Genomic DNA, 16169 nt, shown 5'->3' on the forward strand with positions numbered 1-16169 from the left:
AGGTTTGGTATGTGGTAAGAAGCATAAACGAATGTTTCATAAAAAAATAATAAATCACTTTTTATACCGGTTAAGATCATACTTGGTGTAAAATGTGTAATTTTTTATACCGGTTGGAACTATAATCGGTGTAGTAAGTCATTTTTTTTTTACATAACTTTCCATTTCCAAGAAGACTTTCTATACCGGTTTTTAGAAATGGTATAAAAAATAATTTTTTTATACCTATCATGGAACCGCTGTAGAAAGATCAAACATTCTATACCACCTGCATCTATACCGATGCTATAACCGGTATAAAAAGCCTATTTTACACTAGTGGATTCTGATATAAAGATCAATGCCGCAAGTAATCATCTAAGTTGTAGTCATTGTGGTAAATCTGGCCACGTTAAGTTTAATTTCTATAGAAAGATTGGATACCCACAAGGTTATGAAAGCAAAGGTATCAATAATAACTCAAGGAAGATGTGCACTCATTGTGGTCGTAGTGGTCACACCATAGAAGTCTGCTACACTACAGAAAACATGGATTTCCTCCGGAACACAAATTTTTCAATAACAACAAGATTAATTTTGTTAAAGCTGCTGAAGTCAAGCAAGAAGGAGTTCAAGAAGGTAAGATCGAGTAATATGTTCGCCTAACTCAACAAAAATTCCAAGCCCTGACGGCTCTTTTGCCTTTGAAAAATAAAGATACCCAGAGCAATGAGACACACACAAGCCAGATCAACACTTTAGTTGCCAATTTTGGTAAAATCTCCATTAATTCTTATGAAATGAATAAAATGAATGTTTGGATTGTAGACTCAGGAGCTAGGGATCATGTTTCTTGCTCCTTGAACAACTTTTCATACATGAAGATTGAACCATTGATCATTAATCTTCCAAATAAAACTCAAGTTACAGCTACTCATACAGGTTCTGTGAGATTGAAAGAAAATTGATTTTAGAAAATGTTCTTTTTATACCGTCTTTTGGGTACAACTTGATTTCAATTTCTAAACTCATTTTATGTCATAATGTTGAGTTTGTTTTTGCTACTGACTATTGTTTTACCTAGGATTGAAACACAAGGAGAAGATTGGTACAACTAAAATTGATGGTGGTCTTTATGTGTTGAACAATGCTGGTGAGTATACCCATAATTCAAAGATTTGTAATACTGTTTCTAGAAATTTTTGGCAAGATAGATTAGGCCACTTGTCTAATGATAGATTAGCCATATTGAAACTGAAATGTCCTTACATTCAATACAATAAAGTGGATAATTGTTCTACTTGTCATTTTTCTAAACAGAGAAGGCTACCCTTCCCTAAAAATGATTCTCGTGTAAGTAAATCTTTTGACATTATTCATGCTGACATATGGGGCCATGTTCTATACCCTCTCTACATGAACATAGATATTTTCTCACCATTGTTGATGGATATAGTCGTTACACTTAGATATATCCCATGAACGCTAAATTTGAGACATGAGAACTATAAGAAGTGACAATGGGCCCGAGTTCAACATGAAGGAGTTCTACGATTCTGAGGGTATAGTGCATCAAACAAGCTGCGTGCAAACACCACAGCAAAATGGTCTTGTGGAAAGGAAGCACCAACATCTTGTGAACATCACGAGAGCCCTCTTATTCAGGTCATGTATCCCTGTTCAATTTTGGTGGTGCTCTTGAGTATGTTGTATACTTGATAAATAGAACCCCTACACCTTTCCTTAAAGACTCCTCTCCTTTTGAAAAGTTATATAATGAAAGTTTTGATTTGAGAAATATACGCATATTTGGTTGTCTACGTTATAGTAACACCTTAGTTGCTGGTAGAACCAAATTAGATCCCCGTGCTACTGCTGGAGTTTTCTTAGGTTTCAAATCTAACACTAAAGGTTATGTAGTTTTTAACTTCAAAGACCATAATATAATACTTTATAGAGATGTTATGATTCATGAGAACATTTTTCCATACAGTAATAAAATCAATAAGGCAAAAGAATCCAATGATCACTAGTACAAAATATGTATATTAGATCGGTTCTGGAACACATGTTAGATCGGTTCTACAACCGATCTAATATACACCGATGTAATATGTTAGAGACATATTAGATCGGTTCTGCAACAACCGATCTAATATCCCAAAAAAAAACATTTTCGAAACATCAACGGTGTTCATCAACATCCGTTTCCAAATCTTCACTGTCCTTGCCTTTGATCTTGGATCCCAAATACACTTCAGATTTGTCAAGAAAAGATATGCAAAGAATAATAGTGGCATCATTGGGAAGAAGACTCTACAGATCTGACAAGAAAGAAACAAAAAAACTCAAATCAAGAACGAAAGAGATAGAACGATTTTTGGTTGTGGTACTACGAAAGGAGTGAAGCTAGATCTAATACCTAGGCTGAAGGTGTGTGGCACGGGATTGAGTGGTGCTGCAACACATGGCGCGGCGACAGACAAACAGAGGAGGTCAAATGGAGCTTCAACAATGGAAAAAGAAGAGATGAAAACGACAGTTGGACGCGACGATGGCAACGAAAAGTTTTGTATCCAAAACCCTAATGACGAGCGGTGACCATGGTGGGGAAAATGAGAATGAGAGTGCTTGGGAGAGAAAATGAGAAGTGGAGGGGCAAAGGAAGAACACGAAAAAAAGGGTTTTCGTGTAATAATATTAGATCGGTTAAATAAACAACCGATCTAATATACTTCATTTTATTTACAAAATTGTCACCGCATTTTGTTTTATATCGTTTCCCGTACAACCGATTTAATATTTTGTTCTAATATGTCTATTTTGCACTAGTGGATATTCCTATGCCTAATTGATGAGTGCATATTTTTGCCCTTATTTAATGTTTAATTATGGGTATTTAATTGAATTTGTATGCTTAAAGAGTGATTTAATTGAGAATTATGATAATTAGGCTATTTGAACTTGTGTTATAAAAATGTCTTACAAAGTGATTTTAGTTGCATAAATTATTTTTGGATATTTTAACGTTTGTTGATGCAACTGAAGTTAAGATTAAGCTCATTTAAGGTGAAAAAATAAATTGATTGAAGTTACAAACCACCTTTAAATAAGATTAAATCAACAAGTTTTGGAAAAATCACTTTTGCACCCCATAAATTACTTATACACTCCCCTTTTTCCAAATGGGCTACAGAAAACCTACTTCTACACCCCTGACTTTATCTATTTTTACCCCTCTTTCCACTCATAAATTAAGAGGCACTCAGACCATGCCATGTGGCAATCCCTAACTTTCAAATCTGTCCAACCACATGATGACACGTGTCATGATCCTCCATTCACTAAAGTGGCCAACCATACGCTGCCATGCCATCATCATCTTCAACCTTCATCTCTCCCATCAGAAACCCTAGGTAGCCATGGAAACCACCAGAAACCTACGACCACGATGCTGCCTTCGATACATTAATGCAATTTTGCACGGTTCATCCAAACCAGAAATGCAACAGAAACACATCTTCATTGCACCATAACGCGAGGATTCATTATGGACTGACCACCACAAATTGGGCAGTAGAAGAACGACCACCATTGTAATAAGACGCATCACCATCATAACACCTTTATCGGAGAAGGAGACGTTGCAAATTCACCACCATGCAGCTCAAGCAACAATGATAGAGGCGAAAACCCTAATTTTGAGAGAGAGAAGGGAATGTCACGTGTCAGTTTGTCATTGCACAATCAAAGAGTCAAATATGGTCAAGCATTCAAAAGCTGGTCAAACAGTCAACTCTGGACAAAGACTAGTAAAAGGTGGTCAAACAATAGGGGTTTAACTACAAATATTGATATTTTTGGAAGTCTCTACAAAATTTGGACTATCAGATCTCAAAATGGCTGATTTGAAAAATTAAAACAAATATTAGTTGGTGATAATTTATCATATATCTTTAAGTAATTAATTAATTTAATTATATTAGATATTGATATTATCAACCAAGTATATTTGTCAAATAGTTTATATCTCTCCAAATATTTTTGAATATTTATCTTTATCTTTCTTTTAAAAGATATTTGAGAGATTTTAACAACACAAAAGCCTAGTCCATGTCCTATATAAAGAGACCAAGAGGGAAGTAGAAGGAACAAGCTCGGGACTTCGGAGTTTAGGAACCCTTAGGGGGCCTAATTTCGTTTCCTTTCTCTCTCCATTCTTCTTTTATTCTTATTTTGCATTCTATGGCTACAGATTTTCAGCATGAATTGGGTTAGTTGTTAAAGGATGTATTAATTTGAACCGGTGAGGGAGTTAAATGTTTGTATGTATAAGGACGAGTTGTATGGAATCAAATGCATGAAAGAATTAAAGGGTTCCTTGACTGAATGTGGTAAACTATAAGTTGAATTGTCATTACGTGCTCCTTGGGATGTTGATTCACAAAGGGAGTCAACATGTATTAACGGGCAAAAGAATGAAATCATGATTACATGCAAAATTTTTAAGTATAAGCATGACTTGGATTGTGAAACTATGACTTGTTGTGCTTTGAAATTTTGTTATAAGAAATGGATTGGGGCCTGTTTAAGTATGAATGTACTATAATCTACATATGAGGTGTTTGGGAGTCCACTAGTGATGGACGTCCTTGGTGTAGGAAAGGAAGGAGATCCATGGAAAACACCAAAAAGAAGATGAAATGCAGCAGAAATGAAGATAAGAGCAAGAAGAGCTCTAGGCAATGGAGGTTTTTGGTGAAGATGAAGAGTAGAAGTGGAGCTATGGTATGGAAGGTGGCTAAAGGAGATGAAGGAGAAGGTTAGCCATGTGTGCTCTCAAAATAATAGAAGAGTGGAGTGATCTCAACACAAACATTCTATTAGAAATTTCAAGAGTTACCATTACAATATTTGAGTGGCTCTATTTATAGGCACATGGCCGGCCAAATGAAGAGAAAATGCAACAAAGATGAAATGCAAATGTAGCTTGAAGAAGAAGCTTGATTGTAGACCATGTGATGTAGTAGATGAGTCTTGATGATGCCAAGTGGCATATCACACTCTCGTTGCCCAAGTCACACGCACCATGCTTCCATCACATTCTCCTTGCTTAGTTCATGCTTTGCTTGCATCCAAATGGAGAGTCACTCAAGTAATTCTTGGCCAAAGGTAGCAAATTCGGCTCGGCCCAATTGATCCCAAAAAGTGTTGTAGCTTTTATTGAAAACAAAGCCTAAACAATGGCCCAATTTAAATCTAGACTACTTCCTTCATGCATCATCTCATATTTTAGAGATTTCTTTAGCCCATGTGAATAATGTAAAAAGCCCATGATTGACTTGATCATCTTGTGAGAGGCCTATGTGAATCTTTCTCATCATGCTTCTAGTGATTGGGCCTTTATGTGGGCTTGGGCTTGTTGATGCATTTGAGGTTGGGCTTGTTGGGGTCACATCAACTAGGGCCTATTTAAAGTGCCAAAAACCAGTAGCATTGCGCTACTGGTATGGTGCCTGACGGTGCAAGGCGAGGCGCCAAGCGGTAGACATCTAAAACAATGGCAGTGGTCACTGAACTTAAGTGGCGCCTGGCAGGCGGGTTGGTTTCGCCACGCGATAGCGGAGTGGTAGGGTACTGGGTGTGGTGCCTGGTAGTGTAGAATAGACCCACCAGGCGGAAGCCACGCAATGTGACAGTTTTGAAAAATAGTGATGTGGCGCCTGGCGACGCGAGGAATGGCGTTAGGCAGTATGTGTGGATTCTTCGCCCTACGGCGCTTTGGCAGTGCCAGGTAGATACAACTTAGACTAGGAATTTTTATATTTATGTTGTTGGGCTTGAAAGACTAAGTCCATAGGTGATTTGGAAGGTGCTTGGGTTGAGTCACAAGCGAGGAGTTCGTGATGGATGGACCGCATGCAAAACGTGAACAGTTTAGTTCACTGAAGGTACTCTTGTTTGGGACGAGTGAGCAAGGGAGTTCATTTCATGCTCAAACTTGAGAATGCTATGAGCGAGAAAGTTCATAGTAGGAAAGGCAGGTATGCGTGTCCGGGTCCGAGCAAGGAGTTCAGATGACGGGCGATGGACTCTGTGAAGCAGGACTATGAGCAAGATAGGCTCGTAGGTTGGACCGTGAGCGAGGAGGTTCGTGGAAGCATAGGAAAGTCCCATGATCAAGAATACATGCATAAACTCATAATGGTTATGAGTGTGAAAAAGTGGGTGCTTCTTTGTTTTAAAAGATAAATAATTATGAGATTTTTTTGTGGGTTTATTTCATATTTATTTTTATCTTTTTGCATAGCTCACCCTATCTGTTTGTGTGTGGCGATGATCGGGTAACTCGTTATCTATGAGCAGATGATGGTACAGGTGAGTTAGGAGATGCTTAGTGGCGAAGAGCGGGAGCAGATTACATGGGGATTTATAAAGACTTATTTTATTAAATTCTCATGTAATTTAGTTATTGGTTTTACTACTTTTGACTTTTGAATTGTAAGGACTGATTATGAATATTTTGACTTTATATTGCAATTCATAAGTTTAGAGTTTTAAATTTCCCACGTTTTTGGGAAAATGATTTGATAATAAATGAGAAATTTATATCGATAAATTGTTTATTTTATTTATATAAGTAATATCATGTCAGGATGTTACAGACTGTAGCTAAGTGGTGTGATATTGGATTTGGTGCAGTCGTGGTAGCCAACTTTTTGAGGCAGCAGAGTAGCGTGAAGTTGGGGAGACATGTTAAGTTTATGAATTCTTGCCACATGAAGCATGGACCCTTGGTTAAATTCTTACCACTTGACAACTTCATTTGGTGCATAGTCATTTTGAAGTTGGCTGGATTGGTAGGCTATAATAGCCAACTTGAAGCGTAGCATAGAATTAGAGTTGGAAATGTATTGATTCAGGCAGTGGCAGCAAGCTCTTGACTGAGAATTCCTAGTGCTGAAATGGTGGAAAAAACTTTGGCAGCATCAATTGCAAGTTCGTGCAATGAAAAGTGTGTAGCAGTTGGACTAAAACAAGAAGCTTGCGGTGTGCAATATTAATGTTGTTGAAACGATGCAATTTAGCAAGTTTTTAATGTAGTAGATGCCTGTTCGAATCTGCCTAATAAGTTGTTTGAATTTCCAAGGTTGGATGCTAAAAGCAAGTGCCAAATAGATTGCTTGGACAACAGCTTGATTCGGTGCTAGCCATATATGCTTTTGGTCGAATTGGTGCAATAAATTGGTGTGCACTAGGAAGCTACGACACTGCTCAGAGACCGTGCTTCCCTGCTTTTGATGCGTTGCGAACACGGACACTCGTCGAAAGCGTGTACGAGGCGGTGTCGAACACTCTTCTCTAGACTAGACACAATCCAGTTATCAGACGCGGTAAGAAGACGCGACCATTTCTCTAAACCCACTCTAAGCCCAATTTTCAAGAGTGAACGATGTAGCTGCGCAACTGCTTGATGCTTTGTAAAGAGAAATAGGGTTGCAGAAAGAATAAAGTAGAAGGAAAGAGAAAGAGTTTTTGATGAAAATACTTTCAAAATTATATTAGAATTACTTAAGAAATACAAATAAATTAAAAATAAACTAATTCTTTACTTAAGAAATACAAATAAATTATAAATCATGTTTTACGATAACGATATTAAAATTAAAAATATAACATAATATTAAATAATGAATAATTTAATATATTTTAAAAGTACATAATATATTATAATTAATTTTAATTTATGACATTTTTTATTTTTTATGTTTAAATAATTTAATTTCTAATACATTAATTTATGTAATTATATAATTAATATATTTTACTATATATATTTCTATTACAAAAGTTTTTTTTTGTTAGATTTTGTTTTTCTTATAATTGTTTATCTTGATTTTTATTAGATTATGAAGTATAGTCGGTAAACTATTTTTTATATAAATATTAATCTTCAGTTATTTAGACTATGATTCGTAATTGTTATATATAAATTTTTACTATAGAAGTTTTTTTTTTTTGTTTTTGTTAGACTTTGTTTTTTTTTATAATTTTTTATCTTGATTTCTATTATATATATATATATATATATATATATATATATATATATATATATATATATATATATATATCGTTGTGTCTGTGTCTTATACTTTTTCGATTTAGATGTATCCTCGTGTCCGTGTCCATGTGTGAGCTTCATAGGGTGTGCAAGAGTTGTTAAGCAAGATTGCTTGTCTTGAAGGTGCGTGTTCAACTTGCAAAGTTGTGCACTAGGTGTTTCTTCAAGTGGTGGCATTGGAAACTAGCAGTATTAGCAGATTTAAACTGTTGCAACTACCTCACTCGGTGCCTTTAGTGGCTATGGTGCAGAAAGGGTGAGTAAGGTTGTCCAATAAAGCACATCACGTGGTTGTGTTCTTTTAGAACTTGTAGTGGCAGCCCCACATTTCCATGTTGTAGGAGCAATCTTGTTATGGCAACAATCATTTCCGTGGCCTTTTGATGCAGCGAAGTGATGCTTTGGTTGAAGTTTAGTGCAAGCCACTTGTTGTCTTCAGTGTTTGTAGCAGCCAAATACATGAAGTCTCAAGCGATGCAGTTTTTGTATTTTTGATTGAGTGGTGGTTTTTCTTTTGGTGTAGTGTGGTACCTTTACTGATCATAGTAGACCATCATTTAATCATTTCTTTAATGCACTTGACCAAAACTACGATGGTGCTTGGAAGCATCACACAATGTTCATTTGGCTGAATTTCTGGAGCAATTAGACTAGTATTGTAAAGCTTGCGGTGTAATGCTTTAGTGAATCATGTGGCTGAATTTCTGGTGCAACTAGTGTAGTTTTGTTAATCAAACAATTGTGGCAAATTAGATGTGTGGTGTACAACAGTTAGCACATTGCAACCGCTGATTTTGGGTCCATTCGGTGCAGTTGAAATTCGGCTACAAGATTTGAAGGGTGCACTTGCCACATTAACGTTAAAATTTGATTCGGCTATAGTTGATGCAGTGCAAATTGAAGAAGAGCAGCTGCCACGTGATCCATCCATAGTTGGTCCGATCCAAAATATCAAGTGAAGTTTGAATTTGAAGCGTAGCAGCAGTTTGGTGCATCATTTGTGCTATAGTGTGTTAATTGGAGTGGTACAAAATTGCCAAGGCTTGAGCGAACCTTTTACTACTGTAGCTGCAAAATTTGAAGAGTTGTGGTGCAGAATAAAAAAATCTTAGTCCATTAGTTCTTTCTGTTGGCATCCTCAAGGACTAAGACAACAACCAAATTGTTGTGCTAGTGAGAACAATATCAGTTCCATTTGTGAAACGGTGCCAATTGAAGAAGAACAACTGCATGTGAAATTGGAGTTGGAATTGGCTGGAACCATCAAGCAAGGTGCAGCCAAATTTTGAGCGGTGCCTTTAATTTTGGTTACAGCCAATTGGATGTAGGCAATTGACAACAACGCGTAATTATGTATTGGAAGTGCTACAACTTGCTATGGGCGTGATTGAATGTGTCCAGCCCGACTTTCGATCAAAGAGTACTCGTAATCAAAAGAATCGAGCATATGAGAAAGGTGAATAATTACATACAGGTGGCTCAATCACCATCCATGAGCATGCCCTTTTCATGGTATGTACATTAAAAATATTGTTATATAACTTGATTACTATTTTATCATGATTAATTAGTTTTGGTTATAGGCAGAACAGTTGGGTTGTCCTGTGCATTTTGATGAGCTTTTCCACCATACTCATGTTCTAAAGAATACTAATGATTTTGTAGATCATAGATCTAGGAGAACATATGTATTTTCTCTAACTTCTTAGATCTTTCCTCCTTTTTAAATATAAAGATTTGCCATTATATAACATGTCTATTTATGAATAACAGGAGGAATTTCAGATTGTATTTTCCCAAGCAAGATTTGAGGCTGCTTCTTATGGTGAAGGAGAGAAATATCTCCATTGGACCCTGGTGAGGAATAGAAGTTAAGGAAAAAAAGTTGGTTAGTTGTTGTTGGTGGCAAAAATCCTAAGGGACATGTATATGGTGTTGGAAAATTGAATGAAAATTATCTTTGCGGGGAAGCCTTCACACAACAAACATCTAGTTCTACAACTATGGATTCACAAAAGATTATAAGGTTGGAAGAAGAAAATCGTCAATCTAGGAAGGAGTTTCGTCAATCTAGGATGCTAGGAGAAAGACCACCATCATGGACAAAACTCTTCTCATTATTCAAATTATTAGTTAGGTTTGTAATTGTAGGACTTGTTGAACTAGGGGTAAAATTAGTTAGTTTTTAAATTGTAGGACTTGACCTATGTAGATTATTAGTTAGTTTCTTAATTGTGGAACTTGTTAACCTAGGACTAAAGTTAGTTAGTTGTTTAATTGTTGGACGACCTAGGGCTAAGATACACATTATTATGCATGACTTTGAAATATTATGTATTTCATTTTGTGTTTTATGTTATCTACTTTATTTTATATTTGTAGTTTTAATGTTTTGAAGTGATGATATGAATGGTGCTAGAACCTTTGTAAAATAGTGTTTTTATATTTGAAAGTGTTATTTGAATGCTGGGATGTTTATAGGATCTAAAAGTGGAGGCTAGCTTTTATGTCTAGACATCACTTCTCTTGTCTATGATATAAAATTATTATATTTTCTAATTCTAGAATCTTTTATGAGCCATAATTGAGTAGGCAATTCATAAATAACAATGCATTACCTACGAAAACAGGACATTACCTACGAAAAAATGGTGTAGATAATAAGCTGATTTTTTGTAGTGAACCCTACTTTTGGTTTTGATTTATGAATCCTCAATTTTTATGAACCCACTCAATTTTTTTTTTTACACATAACTTTGCATTTTTTGTTCGGAACATTATTTTCCACGATTTAAAAGTATTTTACTCTAACAATCATAAAAAAAATATTTTTCCTTATTTCTTTTAGTGTCTGTTTAGCAGCTCGTGTCGTGTGACATCCATTTTCAATTTTTTTATTAAAAAAAGATAAAAATAAATAAATAAAGGATCAAAAATAAAAAATATTTTTCTTTGTTTACTTTTTGTGTTTGTCCGGCCGTTCGCATCACATGATACCTATTTCCAAATAATACAAAATTTCCAAAACAATCATTTTCCAAATAGTTTTTCGAATATTCTTTTTCAAAAAGAACTACGTAATCTTGATTCTCCATTGTGAATGGAGATATACAGGAGCAATGATTAATCTTTATCGGGCCCAAAAAACCATAAAATTAATTTTTTTTCTTTTGTACATTCTTTTATTATTATTTTTTTGGGTAAATAAACATTTTGAAAAAACTAAATTCTTTTGCACATTTAATTAAAGGTATTGTATTATGATAGATCCTATGGGGTGCTAATACCTTTCACGTGTAATCGACTTCCGGACCCAAAATCTGGTTTTTTGTAGACCTCGTGTTATGTTTTTGGCTTTTCCATAGTTTTACAGAATAATTTATGGTGGCGACTCCAAACTCTATTTTTTTCAAATTTAATTTTTGATTCGCCGTCCCGTCACGATTTTGGTTGCGATAAATGGTGACTCCACTAGGGACGGTAAAGAGTTAGAGCGTTTATTTGGATGTGCAAAATTGATGTGGTCACCAAATTCTTAGAATCTTTCTTATGAAAAAGGAAGAAAAGTCCATTAGACTGAAAACCTAGAAGGGTAGTCTAGGCAAAAATTTGACAAAAAAAAAGAGGGAGGAAAAGAAAAGAGAACAAAACAAGGGGCATCTTATCATATGAAATAAATTATTTTCCTATGAATTAAAATTTTTGAAAAAATAAATCATGATTTGAAATGATGTGTGACCATGTTTCTTTATCCAAGGAAAAAAGTAATTATCCTTTGTTACCTAATTTGAGCTTTCAAAAAAATATCTTTCAAATTACCCTAAACAAGGGTCACCTTCATATTGAGGGTTGACATAATGTTTGTATTTGTTTCATCTGACTGATAGTTCACCAATACAAAGATATCCAAAGAGAAAGAAAAAGAAAGAAATGATATAGTTATATCAAGGAAAAGCCAAACACGCTTTTGCACCCTAAGACCATCCTAGACTCTCACACTAGGAGCAACTCTTTGAAGTACCCATCATTTCTTTCATACCATCAATAACTAAGTAAAGCCCAAACATATTTTGTGCCCTAAGGCCAATTCAAATTGGCCCAACTCCATAGTTAATCTTCACCACTTCATCCAAGCCTTTCCAAGTCTTTGGAAATTTCATGCATGTTAGTAAACTGATTAGACCAAAGAAATGATTTTGAAAAGTAAACAAAAAAAATCAAGGAAGAATGATTCCATGAATTCGAAATAATAATGAAATGAGGATAAATTCAAATTTATTTTCAAAAAAATGCAAAAGAAAAAATCATACATAAGGCATTTCGAGCATCATACCAAGTCATGCATACATGCATCATTCATCTTTAAGAAAAATCATTTTCACCTTTCCTATCGCAACCCTCTTCACTCATATGAATGGTTATAAAATTCTTTTGTTTTTAACAAGAAGAAAATTAAAAAAAAAAGGAAGAAATTTATTTCTATGATGTTTCTCAAATTTATGGTCATATTCATTTGTATGAATGACCTATATACCTCCAAGCCCAGTTTTCACATTGGCCTGCAAGTTTAGTTTCCACATTGGCACGTAGGCCTAATTTATGCACTAACCACTAAGCCCAGTTTTGTTTGGCTCCCAAACCCAGTTTTGTCTGGCCCTAAACTCAATTTTTTCCAACATTTAAACCCCTTTTTTCTAGCCCCAAAAATAGAAAAAAAATGCTAAAATAAAACAGATAGAGAAAAAGGAAAGGAAAGAAAAAACAAGAGTCTCATGAATACCACTCATGCATCCACACATTCACATCATGTCATCTATCATACTCTACAAAATAATTGAAAATCATTTCAAAGAAATATGCTAAAAAAAGGAAATTCGAAAAAAGTCAACATTGAGAATTTTTGTGTGTGTAAGTCTCACCAATGTTAGGCATTCACGGTGTTTGTCGAAACCTTAAAAGCAAAATCTAGGTTCTCCTTTTACATCAAGGCCTTCTACGAGGCAATAGTCATCGATTTCTTTCAATCATGGCCCTCTACGAGGCAATGATCATTGATTTCTTTGTCATATCGAGGCCCTCTACGAGGCAATGGTCATCGATTTCTTTACATCAAGGCCGTCTGCAAGACAATGGTCATTGATGTCTTTGTCACATTGAGGCACTCTACGAGGCAATGGTCATCGATTTCTTTACATCAAGGCCCTCTACGAGACAATGGTCATTAATTTCTTTGTCACATCGTATCCCTCTACAAGCCAATGATCATCGATCTCTTTACATCAAGGCCTTTTGCGAGGCAATGATCATTTGTTTCTTTGTCACATTGAGGTCCTCTACGAGGCAATGGTCATCTATTGCCTTACATCGAGGCCCTCTACAAGTAAATGATCATTGATTTCTTTTTCTCATATAGACCCTCTACTCGGGATTGGTCTAATCTCTTTTTTTTTTCAAAAAGTAAAAAAAAAAAAGAATAACCGAAAAGTGATTTATCAAAGATCGTGACCCTCTACATGGTAATGGTCATCGAATGTTTTAGATATAAACCCTTTCCTCAGGATTGGTCTAATATCTTTTTCCCAAAAAAAGTAAAAAATAAAAAAATAAAAAAATAAGTTTTATGGACTAGGACCCTATATATGGTAATGGTCGCCAAATCCTTTGGATATAGACCATGTCCTCAGGATTCGTGTAATTTTTTTCAAAAATGTAAAAATTGCAAAAAAAAAAGGTTCTTCGGATCGGAACCCTCTACATGGTAATGGTCGTCGAATGTTTTAGATATAGACCCTCACCTTGAGATTGGTCTAATTTGTTTATTTTTTCAAAAAGTAAAATAAAATGGTGTGTCGGATTGGGACCTCTACTTGGTAATGGTCACCTAGTTCTTTTCTTTTAGATAGAGACCCTCTCCTTTGAAATGGTAGAGTTTGTCTACAAATTTGTCATCTCTTGAAACTCGAACAAAATTAGTGTTTCTATATTTACTTCTTTTACTACGATAATATGAAAAAGTCAAACTTTCATATTATCTAGTGAGTAAAGAGGAGAAGCTATCAACACTCAATTTCGTCTGAGTGAATAAATTTATTTTTGAAAAATATATAAATAATAATAATAATAATACTTTTTAGTTAATGATAAATAAAAAAGGTGAAATAAAATTTTCTTCAAAGATTTTTAAACTTAAATTTTAGCAAAAAAAAAAAAAAGAGATGATAAAAAGGAAAAAAGGAAGAAAAAGTATGTTTTTAATTATCACATCCCACATCTCATGAGCCCAACAACCCAACATAATTTTGTCCTCAATCTTTGTTTTTCTACCCTTTGTTCCTAATAGAGAAAATAGTGATATGATTCTAATAATTAGAAGCAATATCTCTTCCAATGATGAGAATCAATAGTACTGATGATGATTGATATTTTGCTTTGATTTATTGTGATTTTATTCCCGTAATGTACTTCTATCATGACCAATTCTTTCCTTATATTTTTCATTACAATTAAGGCTAGGATTATATTGGTATTTCAATGTGTGGATATAAATACACAGTTTGTAATATGAAAAAGGGGATCATATCGAAAAAAAAATATTCTCTACACAACTCTACTTCTTTCCCATCACCACTTACACATACTCATTTCCTTTTTATCTCTCTTTTGAACAAAAAACATATTGAAGAAGGTAAAAAAAAAAGAGAAAAGGTAGTTGTAATGTAAATAAAAAGAGTGAGATTGATAGAGAAGAAGAGGAATTGAAGAGTTTGCAAGGTACGTCACCCCTTTTTTCTTTATTTGTGAACCTCAATTTTATTATATTTTGCTTTAATATTGTCCGTGTTTACTTTTACACATAACTTTGGCATTTTATGTTAGGCACATTATTTTCTACTATTTACAAATATTTTACTCTAAACGTAATAAAAAAATGTTTTTCCTTATTTCTTTTAGTGTTTGTCCAACAGCTCGTGTCGTGTGACACCCATTTTCAAATTTCTTTTTTTTCTAAAAAGATAAAAAAATATATAAAGAACCAAAAATAAAAAATAATTTTCTTTGTTTACCTTTGGTGTTTGTCTAGCCGTTTGCGTCGCGTGACACCTATTTCCAAATAATTCAAATCATTTTCCAAATAATTCAAAATTACAAAAAAAAACATAAAAAATGGTTTTCAAAATTTTCAAAAAAATTCAAATCATTTTCCAAATATTTTTTTTGAAAAGAAATACATAACCTTAATTCTCCATTGTCAATAGAGATAGTAGGAATAAGGATTTATCCTTGTTGGGCCCAAAAAACCAAAAAATTATTTTTGTTTCTTTTATGCATTATTTTATTAATATTATTTGGGGAAAATAAACATTTTGAAATAACCACATCCTTTTGCACGTTTAATTAAAGGTATGGTCTTAGAATGGACGTTGTGGGATGCTAATATCGACTTCCGAACCCAAAATCTGATTTTTTGCAAACATTGTCTTATCTTTTTGGTTTTTCCATTGTTTTCCAAAATAAACTACGGTGGCTACTCCAAACTCTATTTTTTTTCAAATTTTATTTTTGGTTCGCCATCCTGTCACGAATTTGGTTGACATAATGATATTTAAAATAACAGTAGCTACATGTGAAATTATGCTTTATAAATAAATATTACTATTTTATGACTACAATTATTTAAGTGGATATTTCTAAATTTTTTATGGTTTCAGATGAAACTGAAATTGTTAGAAATAATGGTTGGAGTTGGGTACACGAATAATATTATAATAATAACAAAAAATTATGATTTCCTGATCATAATTGTGTTTTAAAGTATGCAACTTTTGGATTATGGTCAAGGATTGTTAGAGGATGTTTTGTCATATTGTTTTTGGAGGTTTTAGGATAAAGAGTATTTTCTATGATAAGAGTAAAATGGTGTTGTTATTGGTTTAAAGATGTTCTTTATATATTATTTAGTGCAAAAGTTTTGGTGAGTTAAATGTTGAGTTATATATTAAATCCTTGAATGTAAGGAAATAATGTTTGGGTTATGATATGATGATGATGGATGATTAATCTTATGATG

Source organism: Vigna unguiculata, chromosome 8 (genome assembly GCF_037176805.1).
Source record: "Vigna unguiculata cultivar grain cowpea cultivar isolate G323 ecotype 2 chromosome 8, ASM3717680v1, whole genome shotgun sequence".
NCBI lineage: Eukaryota > Viridiplantae > Streptophyta > Magnoliopsida > Fabales > Fabaceae > Vigna > Vigna unguiculata.